Source organism: Lissotriton vulgaris, chromosome 4_1, assembly GCF_964263255.1.
Source record: "Lissotriton vulgaris chromosome 4_1, aLisVul1.2, whole genome shotgun sequence".
Taxonomy (NCBI): domain Eukaryota; kingdom Metazoa; phylum Chordata; class Amphibia; order Caudata; family Salamandridae; genus Lissotriton; species Lissotriton vulgaris.
In genome coordinates this window covers 753340254-753367023 of record NC_141691.1, presented here as the reverse complement: position 1 = coordinate 753367023, position 26770 = coordinate 753340254, and positions in this window count along the sequence as shown.

Genomic DNA, 26770 nt, shown 5'->3' with positions numbered 1-26770 from the left:
GCATGAGATGCGAGGGGTGCGAGGGAGGGCATGGGCCTACCATGGAAACAGAGCTATGAATTACTTGCATGGAGACAGTGAGGCCGAGCCCTTTGCTCTGCAGCTGGAAGGATGTTGACGTGAAACTACTAGACAGGAATGTATTTTCGAGGAGTGGAGCAGATAATTCGAAGGTTGAATACAGTCTTGGCAGGCAACAGGCTGAGCCAAGCACCGTTAGCCGCACAGGGAGTAAGGCAGAGGTCATGGGTACAGATGCAGGCCCAGGTTTGAGATTCAGAGTCAGAAGGCAGGAAAAGGCTCGATGGCAGAATTCAGGGCCTACTTCGCCAGAGCTGAAAAACGTGTAAAGTACACTACATAAAGACGTTGGCATGGCATATTTAGGAACGGACTATTTGACCCATTCATGGTGGATCTGAAAGAGGACATGTTAACGTTGGACGCAAATGTATTTGCGTCTTCATAGCTTGAAGTGGAGGGAACACACATGTACTTGTAGCGTGTACACGGAGTCGTTGGGGTCTAAGATAGGGGACACAATCGATCACAAAATTTATATTACCTCAATGATCGAAGTTCGGGCATCCTGGAACCCAACTGCCTCTGCGCCGTCTTCCCCCCCATATCTGATCTTTTTTGATAGGGATTAGCGCGGTAATGAAGAGAGGAGCGTGTAAGACATGTACTGAGGATAAGTTCCTTTACCGCATAAGTTTGGAAATAAACGAGAATTTTCCTCGGAGCCTTGCGGTCTGGATGCAGTCTGAAGGGATCTCGGTGTACACGCTGCATCTCCGCTTCCAGGTCTATGTCAGATCTATCCTTTAATACATCTTCCCGTAGCAGACGGCACACAAAACCCTCGATATCCTCCTTTTCTGCACCCTCTGGAATTTTCAAAATTTGTAGGTTATTCCATCTGCTTTGCATTTCCAGCCGTTCCATGTCCATAGCTAATTTACGATTTTGAATTTTAAGAGCCTCAATATCCTTGGTGTTCTTCACTGATGTTTCGGACAGTGACGCAACCTTTCCCTCTAACACGCCGGTTCGCGCCGCTATGCCCTCAATTTTTGCCTCCAAAATATCAAATCTGTCATGAAACCCTCTTTGGTAATTCTCTGATGTGGCAAATTTCTCCATCAGGTCCTCCCTCAGTGAGCAGAACAGTTGACCCAGCCTATCCTCGTCCATCCCTCCTGCCACTACATCTTGAACCCCTCTACTCAAGCGCGAACTAGTTTGAGCTGTATTAATTGCGTGACTAGTAGAGGGGAGAGGAGAGTGCATAGGAGGATTGTGTAAGGCTGCAGGGAGGGAATTTGAAGGAATCGGCGATACTAGCAATGCTGTTGACAGATCGGTTATTACCACCGGTGCTGAATTTTCCCCTTCCACTGCTGGAGTTGGATTTAAAGGGTTAGAGGAGTTGGCCTCGTTACCCTCACTCCCCTATGTCAATGGGGTGGATGCAGATGGTATTAGTGTGATTTGTGTGATTGGGGCAAATATTTCTGAGGTAACAGTTTTAGGTACAGTGGCAGGTATCGCCCTCCCCTCTGTCACAGAATCTGAAGTTAAAGTAACTACCACTGCCGGGGAGCAGGGGGAAGGGTTGAAACAGCCACCGCATCTACTATAGTTGGAGGAGAAAACTGAGCAGGGAGCCCTAGAATCGTATGATTCCCCCCGTCCTCACCAGGTATATTATCCAGCACAGAGTATCTATTCTCCAGCGGCAAAGGAAACAGGGCAGATGGTACAGATATAGGTACAGGTATAGGAAGAAGACTGGGGGTTAACTTAGTTTGGTCAGCTTTAGTTTGATCAGCTGCAAACGTCTTATTTGTCTTTATTTTAGTGTTAGCCTTAGTGTTATCTTTGGTGTTATCTTTGGTGCCAGCAGCAGTGCCGGCGTTTGTGGTGGCGGCTTTATCCGCTGACCCCCCATCTTTGACTGCTTGCTCCATAATCTTAAAACAACTTTTAAGAGAGGGAATACTCCTCTGAGCTTGAGATTGAGATTGCTTACTCCCCCTAACTGACCCTGTTCTCCTGGAACCCCCTTTCTTCCTCTGCTTAGGAGATATCGGTATTGGACCTTTCTTCTCACTTAAGTCCCCTGACTCCCAAAGTCCCTGCTTCCTAAGTGCTTGCTTGGACCTTAACTGATATCTATTTTTAACCTCTCCCAAGTGTCCAGCACTTTCTTCAGGGACCACCCTCTTAGTCACGTTGGATATTACTTTAGGGGCCACTGCTGGGGCTACTACAGTACTGGAGGGCAGGAGGACCAAATCTGTATCCACAGTCACGGTCACAATCTCAGCTTCAGTCTCAGCTTGACCTAACCTTGCAGCCTCAGACAGAATGGGCTTCAAACCCTCTACCTCCATGCAGGCCCCCCTCTTCAGGGACCTCTTACCTGCAAAGCTGCATTTTTTTTTCAATAGCCGAGAGTCCCCGACATACAGGTCCTTACACGCGCTGTATTAGCGCACCTCTTGTCCGCTGCCAATGCCCGATGTGAAAGCCCCGTTCACCACCACCTCTGCTACTGCTACTGCTCAAAATACGAGTCTCCCGCAGCCTGTCCCCCGGTTTTACCAATATCGCTGATTTCACCGACTGTAGCAGGCCACTTGAGTGGGGAGCGCAGCGTCCTCCTCCCGAAGCTCTCCTCTGCACGAAATCCTGCGTGAGCCGCGTCAGCATCTCCAGAACCGCAACTGCAGGGTCCTAGTGCCCCGGAGCTCCTCCATAAACTCCCAAACGCCAAATGCCAAAGGAAAAGAAAACCAAGAATATTGTTTAACCTCTGCACTTAATTTAGAGAATGAGAGGTGTACTCATATTCTCACTGTTTAGACATCAGTATTCGTCTTCCGTATGGGGAAATAATCGCTCGAAAACTGCCTGGTGCTATGTTGGGCGGAGAGCTCTGCAGCAGCCGTTAGCCTGCCGCCGCCATGTTCCCGTTGGAGTTTGTTTCTCATAAGGATTTCGTCAGTTCCTTTTTAAATCAGGGCATATATACCTTTCTCTTGCTGAGTAACCAAACTGGCGGCCCCTTCTTCCGTCGGAGTTGTTTGTAAAAATCTTTCAAAAAATTAATACAACAGAAACAGAACTTCCTCCAAGAGCGGGCATGAGGACATTTTCTTCTGCAGTTCAATACTTTTGCCCGAATGAGGATTATGTGCAAGTCACAGAAGATAGATATGGAAGTTCTACTACTGAAGGTTAAAATTGAAGTCATGACAAAAGTGGTGTGATTCCAACACTCCTTGTTTTAACCAATAAAATGTGTTCTCACTGTGGAGTGGATAGAATAGGGGTTGGCCTTCAGTGAGTTTAGAGTATAATTAGTTGTAGAAAAGGGGTGGTTTCAGGTGCATTTACCTGACTTTGCGAAAGGAGAGAGCTGTGACGCAGTTTCCTATAGTCTATGGGCTTTCTGCTGACCCTGACACTTTGTCTTTGTTCCTTAACTCTTCTTAAGGGGCCTTGCTTACTCTCATGGCCAGAGGGTAGCTTTCAGATTTCTTGAACCTTGGTTAGTCTGATATTCTGAATTTGCATAACTGATTTGCAAATGTTTTATTCTTTATTCTTTTGTCTCTACGCCTATCCACTTACTCATTGGGCTGAGATTTGAGATGTATAATTGATATAATTTTTGTTGATGTTTCTTGTATGGAGACTAATGATTCGAGCTTTATTGTTCTTGATAAGCAATCACATTATTTAGAGAAAGCATTATAACCTGTCTTGATTAGAGTAATTTATTAGTTACGTTAAATGAATATTCTATGGTGATATTTTGAGATTCCAATATTATTTTGCCAAACCCTGGTTTACTTATAAAGATTTCATCGTCAAGGAAGGTATAATAGTAATAAACCAATTGGTAAGTTTGGTTTAAACTCACCCAGTGTGAAAGGGGCTGTGGAGTATTGATTTGGGTCCAGGTGTTTAATTAGTTTGTTTCCTGAAATGCTGGAACAGTTTTTGGTAGCAGACTGATGGTTTAATTAAATAATTTGGCAAATTAATAGGTTGGAATTAATCATTTTGATTACTAATATATTGTGCTATTGTTATGTGTAGTCAAGAATAAACGGGTACGGAGTTGCCTAAGATCCCAGGATGTTATTCGACTAATGGGATGAGGAATAGTGTGGTACACATTGAGAAGCGCGTTGTCTGCTGGTGTGATATTAAGCAACAAAAGAGATTGTTAATATTGAATAGGAAATTCTGAAGTTAGTATAATAGAGATTTATTTGGGTACCTTTAGAAAGCGCTGGTGAAGAAGTCACAAGAATTTTCACTTTATTTAGAGTGGAGAAACGCTGGTCGAAATTCCTCTAGTAGAGAAAGAATTTTTGTGTTTGATTGAATCTCTTTTTCAGTGGGGCAGACAAGGCAGGATTGTTGTTTCTAATCTTATTTTTTCCTTTGAAAAAGGCTTGTAATCAATTGCAAAGGGAGGGTCAGCAGTAGTAGATATACCGATGTCACAGAGTGCTGCGCTGGCATTGGTCAGATAGTATGAACCGTCACAGTGTTAATATTGGTTGGTTGGTGGGAGTCGCACTGGTATTTGGCAGCTTGAACCAATAACGAGTGAAGAAATACGGAAGAGTTTTTCTTAGTTTGTTTGTGTTTTAACTAAGTGAAAGAATTAAAATAAAGTTATTGAAAATGATGAAGACTCTATTTAGAAAAGATGAGCCTATAGTCATTAGAGAGGGAGTTTCTGAGCCACCTGCTGGTATGCCTGCTTCCTTTATGTCATTTGAACAAGGATATCATATGTGTACATGGTTGGAGAATTGGGTGAAGTATATGGAAGGAGATGGGAATATGGCATTTCAGGAACATAATACTTTTAATGTGAGAATTTTAGAGAATCTAAGATATCAGATGAATCAATTGAGGCCAAATCCTAGACCTATGCAGTAGGAGGCCCTTGAGCATTAAGCACATAAGAGAGAAAGAGACGGGTCTGCAAACAAGTATAGAAATACTGTGAGTAGATATTCAGAGGCAAAATGGGATGGTCAGCTGAAAAAATGTAGGAAAGATGTAATTGCAGAATGTGAAGGATTATTTCTATTTGTTGTTGTTGAGGATCAGACTGGAGGAAAGTGAAGGGAGTAAAAGAAAAATAATGTACAGAAGAAGATCCAAATGAAATTGATGATGAATTGTTAGATGAGACCGCTACCATATCAGGCAGAGCAGAAAGAATTACTCTGAGTGCTCCATTGATTCAAGTTGAAATTCTGCAGCATTCGCAAGTGAGAAATACAAATGTAATAAATAAAGCAAAGGATGATTTGACACAGAGGATTACTCAGATGCATTTAAATGCAAAAGCTCTATCAGTACCAGTGACAATTGGTCCCATAGTTCCATTGTAAAGTGAGGGTCAAAATATTTCACAAGTACATGCTTTGACAGTACCTGTTAATAATGATAGGGTTAATAATGGTGTTGGAGTAAATGAGATAGAAACGTTGATTGATAGTACAGAAAGACCAGTGGAAACCCTAAAAGTGGAATGTACAGATAGAACCTATAAGATTAGTACAGAATGAGAGTGAAATGACAACTACTTCGGGGGTTCAGTGGGACCATCACCTGAGGAGTTGGATGAATGGATTTGAGGGATGGTGTCTAATAAAGTGCATACAAACATGGAAGTGAGTAGATTGAAAGCAGATTTGGAAGAAATGATTATAGGTACAATCAGTCCAGAGAGATTAAGTAAATATCAGGAAGAGGAGTTGTAATTTGTGTGTAAAAACATTACGATGAGAGCAAAGAATATTCATGAGAGGTTTGCTGAAGTTGCACAGACTTATGGAGTTGATATCGAGAAATCAAAGGCTTTACAAAATACATATAGAATGGATTTTAGTGACAAGGGTTTAGAGAGTTTGAATGCTTCTGGAAAACGCTTACAGTTTAAAAAAGTGGTTAATACTTTGAAAGGACGAGGTGAATTGGAATGTTGGAAAGGTAGATGGGCTAAAAAGAAAGATGAAATGCTTGCAAATAAAGGAGCATCACCTATGTATCCTGTGAGGGAGATAGGGACAGGAAAAGTAACAACTGAAATGATATATCCAATGAGAGAGGTACCAGGAGGAGGATATGTTCATGTTCCATGGTCAAGACAAGATATATTTTCTTTCACAAATGAGTTTCCTAGATTGAGAGAAAAACCAGTTAAATGGTACAAACAAGTAGAGAGGTTTATAAAGGTTTCAAAAGTTTTGTTGAAAGATTTGGATGGGTTGTTTGATATTGTGATTCAGGCTGATTTGTGGACTGAATGTAAGATTGCAATAGATTGGCCAAAAGAAGAATATCCAAGATATGCAAAGACTGGAGCCCCGTCAGATGAGATGATGAAAAAGTATAATCAAGTAATTACTTATTTGAGGAGTAAGATTTCACCGAAAGAGACAGATTGGGTAAAAATTGACAGAACGGCTCAAGAGACTAAAGAATCAGTACATGCATATTATGGGAGGCTTTTACAGATATTGGACATTTTGTATTCAAGTTTGTGTTTGGTTTGAAACCAGAGATTAGTAATATGATTCAACGCATTTGATTTGTTAGCTAAATAAAAGTGTGGATGAGATACTACAGTGTGTAAAATATTGTAGTGATGATATTGAATCAAGACACACGAAATTGAAAGAGAATTTGGTGTGGGCTCAAATGAAAGCAGCACAGAAAAGTGGACATTTTGTGGATTACTCTTAAACAGGTTTTCAAGGAAAGGTTCAGAATCAGAATATTCAAAATGGTCAGATTTCTAACATGGGAGGTATCATGACGAATGGTGGTATTCTTACCCAAGGAAAGGGTAGAGATAAAGATAATAAGGATGAAATAAAAAAGAAATATCCTTGTCATGCGCGCGGAAAATTTGGACACTAGAAAAACGAGTGTAAGGCTTTTCTAGGAAAAAATTAAATAAATCAGAATTTTAATCAGCTGATGGAGAATGAATTGAATAGAAATCAACAGCAGCAACAACAGGTGCAGATACAGGTGCAGATACCGCAAGCCCCGATACCAGGTAATGTAAATGCTCAAGTGCAAAAATGCAATGCGAATATGAGTTTCCATACAGGAGAGCAAGTTGGTAATAATCAAAATGTACAAATGGCTTCACAATACTGGTTGCAGTGCCAGGAGAGTGATTCAGATACATCTCAATAACGGTGCCTGAGCTGGGAGGAGGAGTGCATGCTTGGCACATCCCTAGTGGAAGATCAGTGTGGTCCTTCTGTGGATGGAGAAGTTGAAGGTAATGTTATTACATTCCTTGTAGACACTGGTGCTACCTGTTCCACTGTGAGAACTGTGGAAATCCCAAATCTACCCCTCTTGGGAGATACAATCCAAGTTGTTGGTGTTTCAATTGGGATAATTAACTCCAGTGACAAAACCAATATAGGTACACATTGGAGAGTTTAGGGGATTTATATCAATTTGTGGTGTGTGGTAAAAGTTCAGTAAACCTCCTTGGTACGGACTTGTTGTGTAAGATGAACTGCGCCATCTATTGTACCCCAGATGGCATTGCATTTCAAACACCAGATGAGTATGTTGCGTTCAAAGTGATGTTGGCAAGGCAACGTACAGAAGTGAATGATTTGTATCCTTTATTTACAGCAAAGAATTTGCCGGTTGAACTGAGAGACACGGTGATGACTGATGTGTGGGATTTTACAGGGAAAGACATTGAACTAATGAAAGGAGTCAATCCTATTCAAATTTCAGTCAAACAAGGAGCAGAATTTCCAAAAACACCACAGTACAAAATAAATCCTGAGACCATTGCAGGAGTAACGCCTGTAATTAAATAAATGATAGAACATGACATTTTGAGAGAGGTACTAGGGAGTCCTTGTAATTCACCTAATATGGGGATTTAGAAACCGAGTGGGAAGTATAGGATCGTTCAAGACCTGAGGAAAGTGAATAAGTGCCAAACTCAGCAGTGATTCTTTACCAAATTCCACGTGATGTGGAATGGTTTACTGTGATTGATTTGTATCAAGCGGTTTTCTCAATACCCTTGCACCCGAATAGGCAATATCTTTTTGCATTCCGGTTCGGAGACCGTGTCCTGGTATGGTGCCGCGTTCCTCAAGGGTATACAGAAAGTCACTCAATTTTGAATCAGATTTTGAAAAAATGTCTGGAGACATTGGTAATGCCAGAAGACTCAGTGTTGGGGCAATATATAGATGATTTACTTGTTGCATCAAAAACAAGAGAAGCATGTGTGACAGATACAATTGCTCTACTGAATCATTTGGCAGTAGGTGGGCATAAAGTGTTTGTTCTCTCGTTCAGTAGAAGCATATCCAACAAGACGAAATGATAGTCTAACAGTTGCTAAATTGCTACTGAGAGAGATAATACCTAGATTTGGATTTCCAGTCTCTTTAGAAACAGATAGAGGAACCCACTGTAGTAATGAAATAATTTGGATGATTTGTGCAGCATTGCTAATTGAGAAAACATTACACTGTTAACCAGAATCCTCAGGTGTGGTTGAGCAAATTAATGGCACTATTAAGTCGAGATTGTCAAAAGTTTGTGCATCCACAACACTGAAATGGCCAGATGCCTTACCTTTGGTTTTGATGAGCCTGAGAAGTATTCCTGATAAAAAGACTGGACTGTCACTTCATGAAGTGATTATGGGGAGAGCAATGAGGCAGCCATTAGTCCCAGCAAATCAACTGATGAATATATAACTGATGATCTAGTGCTCGATTATTGCAAAGGATTGGCTGATGTGGTGCATTCTGTATCTCATCAGGTTGGAGAAGTTGCAACCACAACACAGCAAGAACAAGCACATGACCTAAGTCCAGAAGAGTGGATTCTGGTGAAGAAACATGTGAGAAAGTCATATTTGGAACCAAGTTGGCATGGGCCATATCAAGTGATAATGGTGACAACGACAGCAGTGAAGTGTGGTGGTTTACCAAATTGGATTCATGCCAGTCACACCAAAAGAGTCCCAAGTCAACTTGAAAGACAAAAAGAGGAAGAACGGGAACAGGCCAATAGTCAAGGAGGACATGAGCCTGAGCCAGAGCAAAGTCAAATAAAGTGGGCACCAGCTAATGGGTCTCAAAAGACTGTTGTAACTACTGGTGATGGAGAGAATTTGATTCAAGTACAAGAACAGACGAGAAAAGAGGCAAACAAAAGAAGTTGTGAACCTAGTCTTGAATTTGGTGAAACGGTACAAGTGAAAAAGCCAAGATAAGAAGATATATGGCCAAGGGGAGTGAAAAGACTGAAATAGACTCTGAAAGAGAAAGTTCCAAATACAATAATAGAAGTATCAAGCCAAACTGAACAAAGTGATTTTGAAGAAGATACAGTTCGGAGAACAAAAAAAGCAAGAGTTCCGAACAAGAAATACACAGCACCTGAATGGACATATGTAGTGACTGAAGCAGCTGAACACACAGATCAGTTTGGGAAAAAGGATGTTGCAGAAAAGAGACACAGAAACGATTATGAGCCACCCTAACAGAACTGTGTTAAATTGGGGTGCAGAAAATTTAGAAAAATCACTCTGAAGAGTGCAGAAAATTAAAGCTGGAATTGAATTGAAGGCTGTGAAGATATAAAAAAAACAAGGAAGGCTTAAAGAAGTGCTTGGATACAATCATAAAATGTTTTTTAAAGTTTTAGTACTAGTTTAGTTTTTAGAATATTCAAATTTTTTGAATTTTACAAATAGAAAATGGCAAAAGCAGATTTAGAGACTGGATATCAAAAACAACGTTTTAAACGTAGCTATATTAATGCTTGCTTTATAAGTGTCTTACTACTAATGTTTGGTTAACATTAATTGTTGTTGTGCCTTATTTTATGTACCCTACTAAAAATAATGTTACTAATAGTGTGTTGAATGAAAAAGTAGATGTGGATAATCTTAAAAAAGAACCACAAACTAATATGGAAATGATAACAAGTGATAATATATATCATCAATATAATTCAATTAAAGATTTTTCATTAAATGTTTTTTACTAAACTCTTGTATGAATACGTAGATACTATGGGTGTGAGAGATTGTTATGTGTGCATACAATTAACATTGTCTGTGTCTGAGGGAGTGACTTATCATCACTTACCTTTAACACATGGTGTTTCATGTAGTGTACTAACAAGCTTATTTTATGAAAAGGGTAATTCACAGTATTATTACTCAAATTATGATTTAGTATTTTCTGTAGTGCCAATTAGAAAGAATACGAACAGGGTAAATAGTGTGAAAAATATCCAATATATGGGTGAGTTTTTTCATATGACTAAAACAATAGACACTGTATATGCACATCGTAATAACTTAACATGTTTATGCCAAGAAAAGATTGAGTTCATAAATTTAGTAGAAGATAGAAGACAGCGTTTTAAAGAAAAGGCTGCTGAACAAAAGTCTTGTGTACCTCTATGGGCTTTTAGAGACAGTGATTACAAAAAGGGTGAGACATATGCTGCAATGACTCTGGATTGGCCTCATAGGGGAAAGCTTTGCTTACTAAGAATAAAAACATATTTTAATAATTACTTCATTGGTTCCAGTGAGTGTGATCATGTGTTCCTAATTCCGGGAGGTTGAGGGATAAGAGGTGGGAAAGATCCTGTTTTCCCTGTAATATATTATTTGTGTGGTAAAAAATGCCTATTATAGGTTGCCTGCACCTTGGTATGGGTGTTATGTGGGAATAGTGTTCCCTAAAGGTTACCATTTGGATAATGATCATGGAATTGATGAAATGAAGAATGGATTAACATGAAATGAAAGAGGAATTAGTGCTGCAGAAATTGTGGGTGATATATTTGGAGCATTGATTCAGTCGGGGTAATTCTAAATTCACATAAAATTAGAAATTTGTCCACAGCGGTTGATCGTTTACCAACAGATACTGCTGGTGGGTTTTTGATAATCAATACTAAAATGGCTTCTATAATGTCTATGGTCTTAAAAAATAAACTTGCCTTTGATGTACTATTGGCAAAAGAGGGTGAAGTCTGTAGCATGTTAAAAATCCAACAATGCTGTACTTATATTTTTATTTCTTTATTTTGTGTTTTATATAGCGCGAACATGACCCTGTAAGGGGTATCAGAGCGCTTTACAGATATGTCTCAATAATAGAACCATTAATAACCATAGATTGCAGAAAACAAACAAACTCTTTACAACAGTACATTTCGGGGAAGCGTATAACAGATATATCCGAAGCGCATTGAATCACCCCACCATGAGTGTTACAGATGTACCCTCTCACATGAGTGAAGAGAGATGCTGGCGTGTGAATGGAACAAATATGGAGAGAATATATCCAGAGTTACTGCTGTCAGGATTCATTGTAGAAAAGTTTCCATATAGAACAATTTTGCTTCTTTTTTGAAGCTGCGGTGGATGGAATTCTTCTAATGCTAGGGGGGAGAGCGTTCCAAATTCGTGGTGCTGCCCCAGAGAACGCTCGGTCATAGGTTTTTTTCCTACAAAAACGAGCTGGTTTCAGAAGAAGATTGTCTTTGCTCCTGGTGCCTCTGTTTCCTCCTGACAGCGTGAGTTTCTGTGCAAGGTAGACCGGAGTTTTATGGTGCAATGCATTATGGGTGATGCACGCTAACTTGAAGTGAATTCTTGCCTCGAAGGGTAGCCAGTTGAGTACTTTCAGATGGGGGGAGATGTGGTCGTACTTTTTTGATCCTGATATCAGTCTTGCGGCTGCATTAAGGCATGCTTTCAAAGGGGCTGTTGTGATCTTCGGAAGCCCTGCCAGAGTAGTGCACCCGTATTCTATCCTTGAAATGACCAGTGACTGGACTGCTGTTTTCAGATCTGTTTTATTTAGGAATGGTTTTGGTTTCCGCAGGTAGCTTAGGTGGAAACGGGCATTCTTTGCCATTGTGTTAATGTGTGCAGTCATGTTCAGATTTTTGTCAAGAGTAATTCCCAAGGATTTAGTTGAGTCGACAATCTTCGGGGTGCATTTTAGAGCTGTGATAAGGTTGGACCACTCTGCTAACTTGAGTTTACTTTTCTGAGGTGTTATCTAAGCATGGGCGGAAAATCCGTTCCGCTCGCGGATTTTGCGGATTTTTGGTAAATTCGCAATCCGCGAACTCTCGCGAATTTACCGAAAATCCGCAAATTCGCACGCAGCGGATTTTTTTGCTTGGTGATACAATATTGCGGCGTGCGGCGTTCACTTACCATCATTCAGCGTTTGCCGAGTTGTTTTTCTCAATATTTTGCGAGTGCTGCGCCATTTTGGATCTTGCTACGGGATCCCGCAGGAGTTTAGCGACGCATCGCGAGAGTTCGCAATTGCGAACATGCAGATGCGGCGGGCAGCAACAATCTCGCACTCGCGAAATTACAAAATTTGCAATTCTGCACAAGAAATCCACCAGCAAGCAGCATAAACCTTCTGAAAATGATGATTTTTATCAGAATAACTCCTCAGGTTGACATTTGCCTGCACTTTTTTTTGCAAGGAGTCCATTTTGGGGGCGGGGTGGGAGGAAGGAAGTGCCCCACAGAAAAACAAGTTTTGCAAAACTGAAAGCACTCAGCAGGTGCAAAAGTTCAAACTCATCATTGTTAACAATTCCCTGTAGTGCTTCCTGAGGGGCCCCTCCAGAGTTCAGTTGCCTACTTGCAACTATTTTATGACCCTGCTCTGACCCTCACAGCAGGCTCATAGAATAGCTACAAGTAGGCCACAAAGGTCCTGGAAAAATAAATTGCACTGCAACAGAAAGCAAATTACAGATAAGGAAGCAGGTGCCAGACAGGAAGTTTAAATTCAGTGACACATTAATCAACCCCAAATTAATTCATGTCAGTTGAAGCAGGGCAGGTGTGCTTGCTTTCCCCCCCCATAATCTACAGTGATGAACCAGAAATTAATTCATGTCAGTTGAAGCAGGGCAGGTGTGCTTGCTTTTCCCCCCCATAATCTACAGTGATGAATCAGAGGGTGGCAGTGATGTACCAGAGGGTGGCATGGGTCAACCAGAGGGTGGCAGTGGTGAAACAGAGGGTGCTGTGAACCTGTGATGATGAACCAGACGTAGAAACAACAAAGTCGCAACCATTGCGAGCCGACAAGTAAGTTCGCAATTGCGAACTGGTACAAAACCCTCGCGAACTGGCCGAAACCCTTGCGAACACAAAAAAAATCCGCAAATTTGCGAGAGTTCGCGGATTTTGCGGATTGCGAATTCGCAAATACGCAAAGTCGCGAACGCCAGATTCGCAAAATTCGCCCATGCTTAGTGTAATCAGTAAGAATTCCGTTTTTTGCGGGTTTAGCTTCAGGTGATTTAGGGTTAGCCATTGGAGGGTACTCGTAAGGGCTTGGTTCATAGTTTTTATGTCTTCTGTTGATGTCACCTTGATGTACAGCTGCGTGTCATCAGCGTACATATGGAATGCAATGTTCGCATTGTGTAGTATAGCCATTAGTGGTTCTACATAAAGATTGAAAATCGCCGGGGATAACGTAGAGCCTTGTGGAACTCCAATTGTGTTTCTGGTAGACCCTGACAGTGTTTGATTGACAATGAATTTTTGAGATCTATTCTCTAGGAAAGAGCTGAACCACTTAAGTACTAAACAATCTAGCCCCATTCTGTTTTTCAACCTGTCCAAGATTCTGGCATGATTTACCGTATCGAACGCAGATGATAAATCCAACAGTATTAGGAGATATGTGTCATTGTGATCGAGAGCTCTTAATGCGTCATCTACTATTTGCAAGATTGCAGTTTCTGTGCTATGGTTCGGTCTGAACCTTGATTGGTAATCATTTAGAAGGTTGAAATCCGAGATGTGAAGACTCAGTTGTTGCTGGACACATTTTTCCAGAACTTTGGCAAGCATAGGGATGTTAGTAACAGGTCTGAAGTTGTTTGGATCGGAAGGGTTTTCAGTTGGGTTTTTTAGAAGAGGAGTGACTTGTCCAGTTTTTAGGCAGTCTGGGATTTGACCTTGTGATAACGAGGCATTTATGATCTTAGTCCACGATGGGATTACCAAATGGTTGAGTGAGGACGAGCACTTTGCTGGAAGGGGGTCGTTATAATGGTTGTTAGGTTTAGTAGATGCCATGATCATTGAAATGTCTAATTCGCTGATTGGCTTAAATCCTGACCATCGCGCGTTGTTTTTTGGATTGTCATCTTCTTGTTGGAATTGTTGCTCATTCAAATAACCTTTCTCACTTTCCAAGTCATCCGCTGATTTTTTAAGTTCCCTTTCTAGTGTGTTAGCTTTGTTGTTAAAGAAGACTGAGAAATCCTCACTATTTAAGCTTGTTTTGGCGAAGATCGGTGCTGATTTGGCAGATTTATTTGACTGTTCTTTGAGTATATCGAATAGTTTCCTAGGTCTGTTTGTAGCGTTGTCTAGTTCTTTCCTAAAGAAGTCTTTTTTTGATTTAAGGATGCTTTTTTTATAGGCTTTCCTGTATTGTTTCAGTTGGCCTAAGTTTGATGCGGTAGGGTGTTGACACCATTTACGCTCAGAGAGTCTGAGTGAACGTCTTTCTTCGTTTAGGAAACTATTGAGCCATGGATTTTTGTCTTTGACAGAGATCCTTTTAAGTTTTAGAGGGGCGACCTCCTCTATAATGCTTAAAATAGAATTATTATAGTGCAAAGTGAGGTCATTGACGTCAACCATGTTCTTGGGTGTCTGCAACTCATTTTCACAATGAGCTGCTATGTTTTCCATATTGATTCCTCTGGTGTCCCTGGTCCATTTTTTTGGCTTAACAGCTTGTGAGGTCGGTTTAGTTTTTCTCAGAGGAATTTCGAATGTAATTATGTGGTGATCGGACCAATCGTATGGTGTGATTATAATGTTCTCAATTGCTTTTTCTTTGGCTATGATCCAGTCTAATGTTGAACCTTTGGAATGGGTGGGGAGATGACATCCCTGGACTAAGGATTGTTCTTCCAGGAAAGTTTTAAAAAGTTTTATTTGATTGTCAGCCTGATCCTCCCAGTGAATACTGAAATCACCTAGGAATATATCATTAGACTAGGGATTAGAGTTGACGGTAATGATTTCCATCAGTTGGTCTAGGAACTTAGTCTTTGTACCAGGCGGGTGGTAGAATGCATGGAGTTTACAGTTTTGGTTGTCCGCAGATCTTAAAGACATGCCTAGATATTCACAGGATTCTAACGGGTCCGGATGAGTTTTGGTAATGGTAATGTCTGACCTGTGAATGCACGAGATGCCTCCCCCCAATCTGATTTGTCTGTCCAGTCTCAAAATCTGGTAGTTTGGGGGAACTAACATGTCCAGACAAGGGGAAGATGCGTTGGAAAGCCAAGTTTCCGTTAAAATGGTGATGTCAATTTCATGATTTAGTATGAGGTCGGCTAGGTCTGCTGCGTGTTTATTAGCAGATCGACAGTTGAATAATATGCAACGAAAGGGTTTCTGGGAATTGGTCATATGTGGATCTAACGTTTCAGGCATTAGAGTCACTATTTTTAGGTTGCTTGTGTTGGCCATTCTATTGTTAACCTGGGATGTTCTATCCATATTAGATACAATAGTTTGGATAGTGTTAACACTTAATTTAGTTTGCGAAGTGTGGGGAGGGTCATATGTGGATAGAATGGATGTCAACTCATAGTCTGTCAGGTAGTTTAGTTGCGTGCGTGGGCGGCATATTCTGTTTGACGTCGCTAAGGGAGTAGAGTTGCGATTATCATTTGTTGCAAGAGAGGAGGACTGAAGGGCCTCCATTTTTGCCAACCAATTTTCTGATAAGCAAAGTAAGTTCTTCATGTCTCTGATGGCTGCAAGCATGGCTTTGTAGGTCTTATTTGATTGTAAATAGAGATGATTGAGATCAGGATCCTCTTTTGTATTAGTGGATCTAGACTTTTCCGAGTCTAGTCTATTTTGAGTGGAGGTTAAGGTTTTCTTCTCTGTTGTGGGGTTGGCTTTGCCCCTCTCTGCGGGCACTGTGCTTGTTATAATTAGATCGGAGTCTGGAGGGATATATTAAGAGTCTGGAGGGATATATTAAGAATATTACACATTTGTGAATAGATTTAACTGAACTGAAGGTTGATGGTGCTTGGAAGAGACTTGGTAAGAGTTTTTCCTCAGTGGGTAATTGGTTTTCTACCTTTGTAATATCTTATTAGGGAAAATACTAACGCCTATAATTGCAGTACCTACAGAGATACTAATGCTGATGTTAATATATAAGTGTTGCAAATGCAAGAAACAAACACTGGATACTGAACAGAGAGCGAGAAAGAGAAAAAGAGAGGAAATAGAATTGGAAGATAGAAGAGAAAATTACTATGAAATAGTAAAAGATATAGATGGGGTTATGCTGAAACAAAAGAGAACTACTGCTTTCTAAATAGTATAAATGATGACAATCAGATTTTTGAGTAGTGTTTTATGATGGCTTAGGTTACCATCAACGGGGGGATTGATGGAGAAGGGTTATCGCGAAAATAAAACCTTCTCGGATTGAACCCTTCTGTGTGTTTAAAATAACCAATCAAGAAACATGTGACGTGTGAAACGAATAAAATAAGACTAAAAGGGGAAGAATGAAAAATGCGCAAGTGTGTGCTGGGACATTAGAGTAGGCCGCAAAGCAGATGTAAGCAACCAATGTAGAAAATAAGACAAAAGTCGAGGGATTATTTTTCACTAATAAATAGAAAATAAATGTGCAGCACGTAGAGAGAGAGAGAAAATAAATGAAAATGCTTAAAGTGCACTTGGAAATAGAGATTTATAAAGTGAAAATTAATGCATGTGTTTGTTTTTCCCAGAACTATAGACTGCAGCTTTGCAGAGAAGGTCAGAGAGACATTAGAGTTAATATCGGATGTTTAAAAATGCAGAAAGGGAAACTTAAATGCTGCAAGCTATTCCTCGCGTGCCATTGATGATGGTCAAAGTTGTTTGGAGGAAACAATGAATACAATAGAAGCAGAACTTCCTCCAAGAGCGGGCATGAGGACATTTTCTTCCGCAGTTCGATACTTTTTGCCTGAATGAGGATTATGTGCAAGTCACAGAAGATAGATATGGAAGTTCTACTACTGAAGGCTTATTGTCTTGTATAGTTCATAACAAAGTCGCGTTGAAATGGAAGTCATGACAAAAGTGGTGTGATTCAGACACCCCTTGTTTTAGCCTATAAAATGTTTTCTCAATGTGGGGTGGATTGAATAGGGGTTGGACGTTAGTGAGTTTAGAGTATACCTAGTTGTAGAAAGGGGGTGGGTTTAGGCGCATTTTCCTTACTTTGCGAGAGGAGAGAGCTGTGATGCTGTTTCCTGTATTCTATGGGCTGGCTGCTGTTCTACTGACCTGAATCTTTGCCTTTGCTCCTTAACCCTTCTTAAGGGGCCTTGCTTACTCTTATGGCCAGAGGGTATCTTTTCAGATTTCCTAAATCTTGTAAGTCAGTTAGCATGATATTCTGAATTTGCATAACTGATTTATTATTTATTCTTTTGTCTGTATGCCTATCCATACACTCATTGCACTGAGATTTGAGATGTATAGTTGATATTTTTTTTGTTGATGTTTTCTTGTGTGGAGACTTACGATTCGAGCTGTATTGTACTTGATAAGCAATCACATTATGTAGATAAAGCATTACAACCTACGAATGAGTTACCTAAGATGATTATTCTATGGTGATAATTTGAGATTCCAATATTATCTTGCCAAACCCTGATTGAATTATAAAGTTTTCACCGACAAGGAAGGTATAACAGTAATAAACCAATTGGTAAGTTTGGTTTAAACTCACCCAACGTGAAAGGGACTGCAGGGTATTGATTTGGGTCCAGATGTTTAATTAGTTATTTTCCTGAAATGCTGGATCAGGTGGAAGGATACGCCTGGTGGGTACCAGTGGCAATCGCCCGCGGTATCCTCCTGCTCATCACGAGTGGAGAACATCGCCTGGCGCCTTTTGTCCATCCACACCACATTTGCATGGGGTTATGCCTCATTAATTGCGGCCTGCCAACTATCTCAGTCAGCCCTCTCGGGTTAGTGACCATCATCTTGTGTGTTTTCCATTACTCATCTCACCCATGGCCCACTGCACCGCCCACTTATGCAGAAAGGGTTTACTTTGCAAATTCTCTGTCCGCTCGATTTGATCGAAAGGATAGATCAGTAACCGCTCTTCCATTCTGTACCCATTGCTGGCAGATAGCAGCAAAAAGGCCTAGAGCCCAAATGGCTGTCATAAACGCAGCTTCTTTCAAAACATGCCACGATATCTGATGATTCTTGGGAATTCGGTGCTTGTTGCCAGAACGCCCAGGTATGTGCCCAGGTGAGCTGCAATACCTGTCATTTTATGATCCGCCTGCAGGCTGCAGCATTGGTCTGCTTTGTACTTTTGTAGTGTTTCACGAATGCTATTTTTCAAATACTTGTTACGAACATACAGTGAGGGCAATATTTTAAAATGTGACCACAGGAAGTTTCAACATCTGAATATCACTCTCACACCTCTACTCCCAACTCTGCTCAGAGTGTTCAAAATGAATAACCCTCCCTTCCCCCAACCCACCTACCAGTGAGAGCAGGTGCTGAATACTTTGGGACCCCCTTTAATTTCTGGGAGTTAGTTCAAATGCACCCTTTAAACCACGAATTCATGTATGAAATCCGAAAATACTGTAAGCAGATATATTTTGTGCAGTTGTTTTGCCTAATCCGAGTATAATGCTTTCTGAACACCAGACAGGTTTATTTTAGTTGTATTCATTGCAAACACAAAACAATATATTACATAGAACGCCTTTAAGGAAATGTAACACGTGGAATGTATTTCGTTGCTATTTTGTGATTTTGTGTATCGTAGACTAAACCCAAGGCGTGTCAAAACCCTTCACAGCGGCCGAAATACATTAGCTTTACAAAATCTGCAACATTTACTCAAACAGGAAAAATAAAATTAAGGCAAGTATTATCGTGGACTTGATCACAGCATATTTTTGACTGTTGCTGTTTCACTTTCTTGGTTGTCAGTAAGTGGTAAGTGAGGCAGTGCTTAGAGCAAACACTTTTAGCACCGTATTATAAATGCAGATTTTTAGAGGTGTGAACGTGTGACAACAATGTTTGTGCAGATTTGTTTTGTTGCATTTTGTTGCGGGGGTGACGTGTTGCATTTTGTGCTCATCTGGGTTTGTACTGCATTACTGCAGTGATATATTGTTGTGTTGTTCTGATGATGTTGTGCTGTGTTCAGTTTTGACTGTTTTGTCCTGCCCTGCTTTGTCAATTGTGTTTTTATGGTGCTTTGTGTTTTGTTATTCTGCTTTGTTCTTTTTATATTTTAGATGTGTTGTCAAATGCGCCTACACTTGCAGCCAAAAGCAGCACATGCTTTGAGAATTCTCATGACAAGGAACCCTTACCCCTTCGTATGGTCTGCTCGTACCAGTCGTTACTGTTCGAGGTTGAACCAAGCCCCAAAACAGCCCTTTTACAAGTACTTTCCGTTTAGGTTTGCCGTTTTTCTAAACTAACCATGCTTTAAATGGACCAGTACTCACCAGTACTACGGGGGTCATTAGGATGGCGGACGGACCTGCGTCCGTCCGCCACCCCGAGGTGGAGGGACCGTCCGCAAGGGCAGCGGCGGTCCCTCCATGCCAATTAGGATGTGACCACCACCCTGGCGGTCACATCCTGTATCTCCATTGCGGCGGGTGCTGCTTCAAGCAGCACCCGCCACAATGTTAAAAATGCATGCATTGCATTTGCATGCACACAGCGGCAGGCACCACGCAGTGCCTGCCGCTTTGTGCATGCAAATGCAGAGGGGTACCATAGGTACCCCCCATGTGCACCCCATCCCCCCTTCACCCTGGGGGCCCACATGGGCCCCCCAGAAGCAAAGGTCCACATGCTTTTCCATGGCGGAAATACCGCAGCGGAAAAGCATGTGTACACATGCTTCCTAATTTGGCTGGCGGTGTCTTGCAGACACCGCCACCAAATAGCAGGCTACACCCCTGCGGATCTGCGGCAGACGGACCTGCTGTCCGCCGCTGATCCTACCTCCATCCTGATTTGCCGGGTGGTATTTACAGGGGCCGCGGCGGTGAATCCGCATCCTCCGGGCCGGTGGTGGCTTCCACCGGCCCGGAGGATGCGGATTCACCGCCATCCTAATCGAGCCCTAAGTACCAGAACTTCTTCGCTTTATCACTCTCCAGTACCAGCACTTTTCCGCTGCCGAGGACAGTATTGGTACGCTTGAAAGGGTAGGCTCATTGGCTGCGAGTGCTTGTGAGCATGAGTGGAACCTGTCTCTGACAGCCAAGGCGCAGTTTCTGTAGCCCTGATCCGACCCCCAGCTGAGCTATTCTACAGGGCTCATTTGCATAATGTCTGGGTGCTCCCTGTCACACTGTGTTTGACTGAGCAGGGTCCATTCAGGCCTTGTGCTGTCAATCACATTCACACTATCATGTGCATTTGTGCAAACACAGGAATCTAGGCCAGAGGTCTTCAATCTGTGGGGCGCGACCCCCAGGGGGGTCGTGGAGTCCTGGGAAGGGGGTCGCCGATTCTGTCAGAGTGCAGTTCCTGGCGTCGGGCTGATTGAGGGTGCTCACGGCGGAGGCCTTATTCACACCAAGGCGTGGAAAACATTAAAGCCTCATTAACAAGTAAAGGTCTTTTGAAGACCTGTGAAGTACTCTGGTGTGCCTTTGTATATGTCCCTGAGTCTGTTTCAGCAGGGCTCACATACACGAGCTGGGGGGGCTGGAGGAGGAGGCTGTAGCCCTTTGAGTTCAATGGACTTCGCTGTGGAGTTTATTTTAATTTGTAACGTTTTATATAGCGCTAGTATAACCTGTAGGTATCTTAGTGTGCCAGTGGAATGGTGGCTGCTGGTCTCGCCTGCTCTCTGCCACCTCTCCTGGGTCCCCCCCCCCCCCCTCGCACTCCGTTGTCTGTGCATTTTCGCACACCCCTGCCCACATTCTGCTGTCCTTGGATGGATTTCGCACCACCCTCCCCCTGCCAGCACTCCGCTGTCCGTGATTTTTTGCCCCCCTCCCCGCCCGCATGATAATTGGGATTTCTGTGTGAGAATGACAACACTCGTTTGAAACAAACAGACATGGAGAACACCTTTCAATCATCCTTTGGATTGTCTGTTGCATGACATTACCTGCAAAAGGGGTGAGTGAAACATGTGTGGTCCTTTTGCAAGCCTCTCCGCATTATAACTGGGGGTGTTCAAAGTCTGCTTAACTTCCTTTGCACAATTATGCGAAATTTCAGCAATTGTGTTCGGAATTCATAACTGGCATTTGATGATGTTTGTAGCTTTAGACAGGAAGATGCATTTTGTGCATAAAAAAGTGTTAAATAAACACGCACAACAGCTGCCCGCACTCTGTCATTCGGGTTGTTCACATGCATACATGTGTGTGTACATGTGTATGTACATGTGTATGTATGTATGTATATATATATATGTATATATATATATATATATATATATATATGTATATATATATATATATATATATATATATATATATATATATATATATATATATATATATATATATGGATAGATGTGTGAAAAGGTGGGTGGGTGGAGGATGGATGAAAGGGTGGATGGATGATGGATGGATAAAAGGTTGCATGGATGGATGTGAGAAAAGGTGGGGGATGAATGGTGGGTGGATGGATGGATGAAAGGGTGGATGGATGAAGGATGAATGTATGTAAGGATTGAAGGATGAAAGGGTGGGTGGATGGATGGATGTATGGATGGAAGGAAGGATGAAGGAAGAACGGATGGATAAAAGGATGGATGTGTGAAAAGGTGGGTGGATGAATGATGAGTGGATGGATGTAAAGATGAGTGGATGGATGTAAAGATGAAAGGGTGGATGGATGAAGGATGGATGGATGGATGGATGGATGAAAAGGTGGATGGATGGATGGATGAAAGGGTGGATGGATGAAGGATGGATGTATGGATGAAAGGGTGGATGGATATATGGATGGAATAATGAAAGGATGGATGAATGATGTATGGATGGAAGGATGAAAGGGTGGATGGATGAAGGATGGATAAAAGGGTGGATGGATGAAGGATGGATAAAAGGTTGCATGGATGAATGATGGATGGATGTGTGAAAAGGTGGGTGGATGGATGGACGGGTGGATAGGTAAAGGATTGATGTATGGATGGAAGGATGAAAGGGTGGATGTATGGATGTATGGATGGATAAAAGGTTGCATGGATGAATGATGGATGGATGTGTGAAAAGGCGGGTGGATGAATAATGGGTGGATGGATGGACGGGTGGATAGGTAAAGGATGGATGCATGGATGGAAGGATGAAAGGATGGATGGATGATGGATGTATGGATGGAAGGAAGGATGAAAGGGTGGATGGGTGAAGGATGGATGGATGTGTGGAAGTGTGGGTGGATGAATGATGGATGGATGGATGTGATGAGGTCTAACAGGCGCATTTATGGTTGTAGATAGTTGTTGATGATGAGGAGTACCAGTTTCTAAAATCTTTTGTCGGAAGGGGGTCCTTACGCCTAAAAAGGTTTTACAAGGGGGTCCTGGCATCAAAAAGTTTGAAGACCTCTGATCTAGGCAGTCAGTGGGCAGTACCAATTTAGAAAGCCATGGGAGGTAAAGAGTTTAAAATGACTTTAATCATACCTGAGCCTTTTGTTTGTCTGCTTATGTCTGTGTGTTTGCCCACATGTGTATGCCTGTGTGCCTGTTTTTGTGAGAAAAAAAGTGAAAGAAAGAGAGAGAGAATCGAGACAATAAAATGTGTGGCGCTTTGTGTGTGCGTGTGCGACAACGGTTCATAAAAAAAAAAAGGAAGGATTGGTGGGTGAGTGAGCGAAAGGATGGATGAGTGTACGAGTGAAAGGCTGGATGGATAGGTGAGTGAAAGGGTGGATGTATAGATGGATGGATAAATGAATGAAAGGATGGATGAGTAAAAGATGGATGAGTGAAAGAGGGTGGATGGATGGAAGCGAGGATGGCTGAAATGGTGGATGGATGTAGTGAAAGGGTGGATGGAATTATGGAGTGAAAGGGTGGATGGATGGGTGAGCAAACATATTTATGGATGAGTGAACAGGTGGATAAAGAGATGGATGAGTGAAAGGATGGATGGATGGTTAGGTTTAGAGATGGATGGATAGGTTTGGTTAGGGAAGGGTGGACAGACAGAATGGTGAAAAACTGAATGATAGATGAAAGACTGAATAGATGACAGACAGGTAAAGGTTAAATGGTCATCAGCAGGTAAATGGTAGGACGAAAGGATGGATAGATCAATGGAAGGGAGAAGAGATCTTTTCTTGTGAGGCAGTGATGAGTTGCTTAATTTGCTTTGTGACATAAGAGCTTTGGTTCGAAGTGGGGGTGTTTTCAGTTTCTTACTACTCCCATGCTCAAAAATATATAGTATTGTGCCAAACAATAGCAATTATCAGTATGGCATTAAGATGGTGCAACTATAACAAAAAAATACATTTTAACTTATTATTGCATTTAATTTGGCTTTCATTTTGTGTCATGAGTTAACCTGTTTTGTTTACATAAACACATTTCTCATGTGTTTTGGTATGTTCTGCAAATATTATAGAAGTTATTAAATATCATCACGTCTTGTCCTTAGCCCCACCTTTAGCCAAGTCTACTCAACATACCTCTAGTTCATTTTAATGAGTGCTTGCACTTATTTTTTCCCATTTAAAGCACTGTAAACAACTACACGTAGTCCCTCCCTGTGCTAAGGCGTCCTGTTGGTTTTCTGTCTACATGGTGAGCACGTTCAGAAAGCAATATTTCTTCTTCTGATATACGTTTTGGATTAAATGGTAAAGTTTACTCACTTTCAACGAGTATATGTCGGATGCAAGCGGGACAGGACACACTTCCGGCTGATGTACAGGACTGGAGCAGGGAGGGTAAAATGTGTCCTGAACCCCTGCCATGTGGGTGCTCCAGCTGGAGGTACTCCCTCTCAAAACTGGGCACGCTGACCGCGCTCGCAGTTTTTTTTGGGGGGGTGGGGTTTATAGAGCAAACTTGACTCGAAGTATTGGGTATCAGAGCGCTTTACAGGATCACCAGTTGCATTACATAAGGACACATTAATTTTTGTTAGGCAGGGGGAGATTATCCGCCACATGCATAAAAGTCCGGTTTTGCGATTCCTTATTTGCGATTTTTAGGGAATCGCAAATAAGGAATCGCAAAATGGGATGCATGATTTAAATCGCATAATATTTGCGATTCGGTAAAAATCACAATTTTTACCGAATCGCAAATATTATTCGAATTCTAATTTGCGATTTCGCAATTCCCATTGATTCCCATGGGCCAAAAGGCCCATAGGAATCAATGGGAATTGCGAAATCGCAAATTAGAATTCGCAAAATGTTAATGCATTCCATGGGTGCAGGGGGGGTCCAAAGGACCCCCCCCTGCACCCCTGAAATGTATTTTGAAGTGCATGTTTCACACACACATGTCCTAAGGACATGTGTGTCTGTAACATGACAGTGTTTTAAAATGCAATTTTGAGCATTTTAATACATTTTCCCAAATTACCACGAGGTTCACCCTCGTGGTAATTTGCACCCCCTAATTGCGAATTCGCAATTTTAAAAGTAATCATGCATTGCTTTTAAGGAATTGCAAATTTGCGATTCCTTAAAAGAAATCGCATTTTTGGAATTTGCTAAAAATAGCGATTTTACCAAAAATGCTTGATGCATCCCAAAAACCTATTTAGGAATCGCAAACGGCCGAATTTACCGATTCGCACCGTTTGCACTTCCTAAATAGGTTGATGCATGTGGCCTTAAGTGATTTGCCCAGAATCCTAGGATGTTGAGTGTCGTTGCCTAGACTCGAATCTGGTTCCCCAGATTTGAGGTTGACTGCCCTAGCCATTAGACCACACCCTCTCTGATTAGGCAAAGCACAGATGGTTGTCTTTTCCCAATCACTCTCATCTTGAGAGATGAGAGTTGTTGCTAAGGGTATCCTATATAAACAGAAGCCAAAGCTAAACCTTGCTATATTGTTTCAGCTATGGAGCATGCCAGGTGTACTGAGAAGACAACGAACACTGCAGATTATAGAAACTGAGTCAGAGGAAAAGGGGGCAGTTTCAAAGAGCCATTTTGACGATTTACTTAAAGAGGCAGCAAATTCTGCAATGGAAGAGCCTCAAGACAAACTGCGTAGGCTTGATTTAGATCCCAATGGCGACTTGGAGAATGGCCCTTGGGGCAAATATCTGCAGGTGCGTCAATTTGCTCAAACATAGAAGAGAGGTTTTACAGCTTGAACAGAAACCTCAACAGTAAGATGAAGAATTCTACGCACATTACACAACCTAACAAGTGGATGCTTTACCCTTTCATGAGGTAGTGAAAGACATTGTATTGAAAGAATGGTAAGGCATAGATAAGATATCTTTTCCAAATTTCTTATCAAAACTATGGGGTCTATTAGAATGTCAGGTGGATCACCACCGCTCGCATGGCAGTGGCGATCCGCCCAACATTCTCCTCCACCCACATTCCATTTCCGCCACCACATTAGTATGGCGGGGGGACCCCGGCAGACGAGAAGAACTTCTGCCGGTTTTCCGCCGGTCGACGAGTCGGCCAGGCGGAAAAGGGGCTGTATATGGTGGCAGTGTCTGCAAGACACAGCCATCCATATTACTATACATGCGGTGATGTGCCTTTACATGGCAGCGTTGCCGCCATAGAAAGGCATGCGGTTACTGCATGCAGGGGCCCGTATCGTGCCCCCAGGGTATTGAGGGGTGGGGGGTACACATAGGGGGTCCCTATGGTACCCCCCAGCATTTGCATAAACAACGTGGCAGGCACCGCGCGGCGCCTGCCACGTTGTGCATGCAAATGCTGTCACGAAGGGACTTTATGGTAACACTTGATCTACAAGATACATACCTCCATGTCCTAGTGCACCAATCATGTCAGAAGAACCTCAGGTTTGCAGAAGGGGAGAACCACTACCAGTAAGCGGTTCTACCATTCGGCCTGTCATCCTCTCCGAGGATATACCACAGGTACTAGCACTAGTTATAACCTCTCTGCGATTGCAAGATTTACAAATATTCCCATACTCTGATCAGTGGATAATTTCTGGTTGTTCTTTCCCAAATGTTCAAGGCGTGTGTGACATTTCAAAGACTGGGGCTAATCATCAATCTGGAGAAGTTCAGTTTTCAACCCATGAGAAAAAAAAACCTTCATAAGAGCGGATTTCGAAACAGAACATGGAATGGTCTTCATACCAGAAATGATGATACAAACCCTACAGACTCTTCTATCCAATCTATTGTCACTTTCCCAAGCATTGGCAAGGGCTTGACTCTGGGCCCAAGTACTAATGTCTGCAACAACAATGATAGTCTCATGGACACCTTCTCACCTAAAACCATTTGTATAGATTATTTTCAATCATTGGTCCCCAGCAACTCAAAATTATGAGAGGTGTATACTGGGGAAACTGTAGATGGTTCAACGTTTACAGTGGTGGCTGTAAATAGAAAACTTGAGGAAAGGAATATTAATTGAGTATCCCAGTCCGAT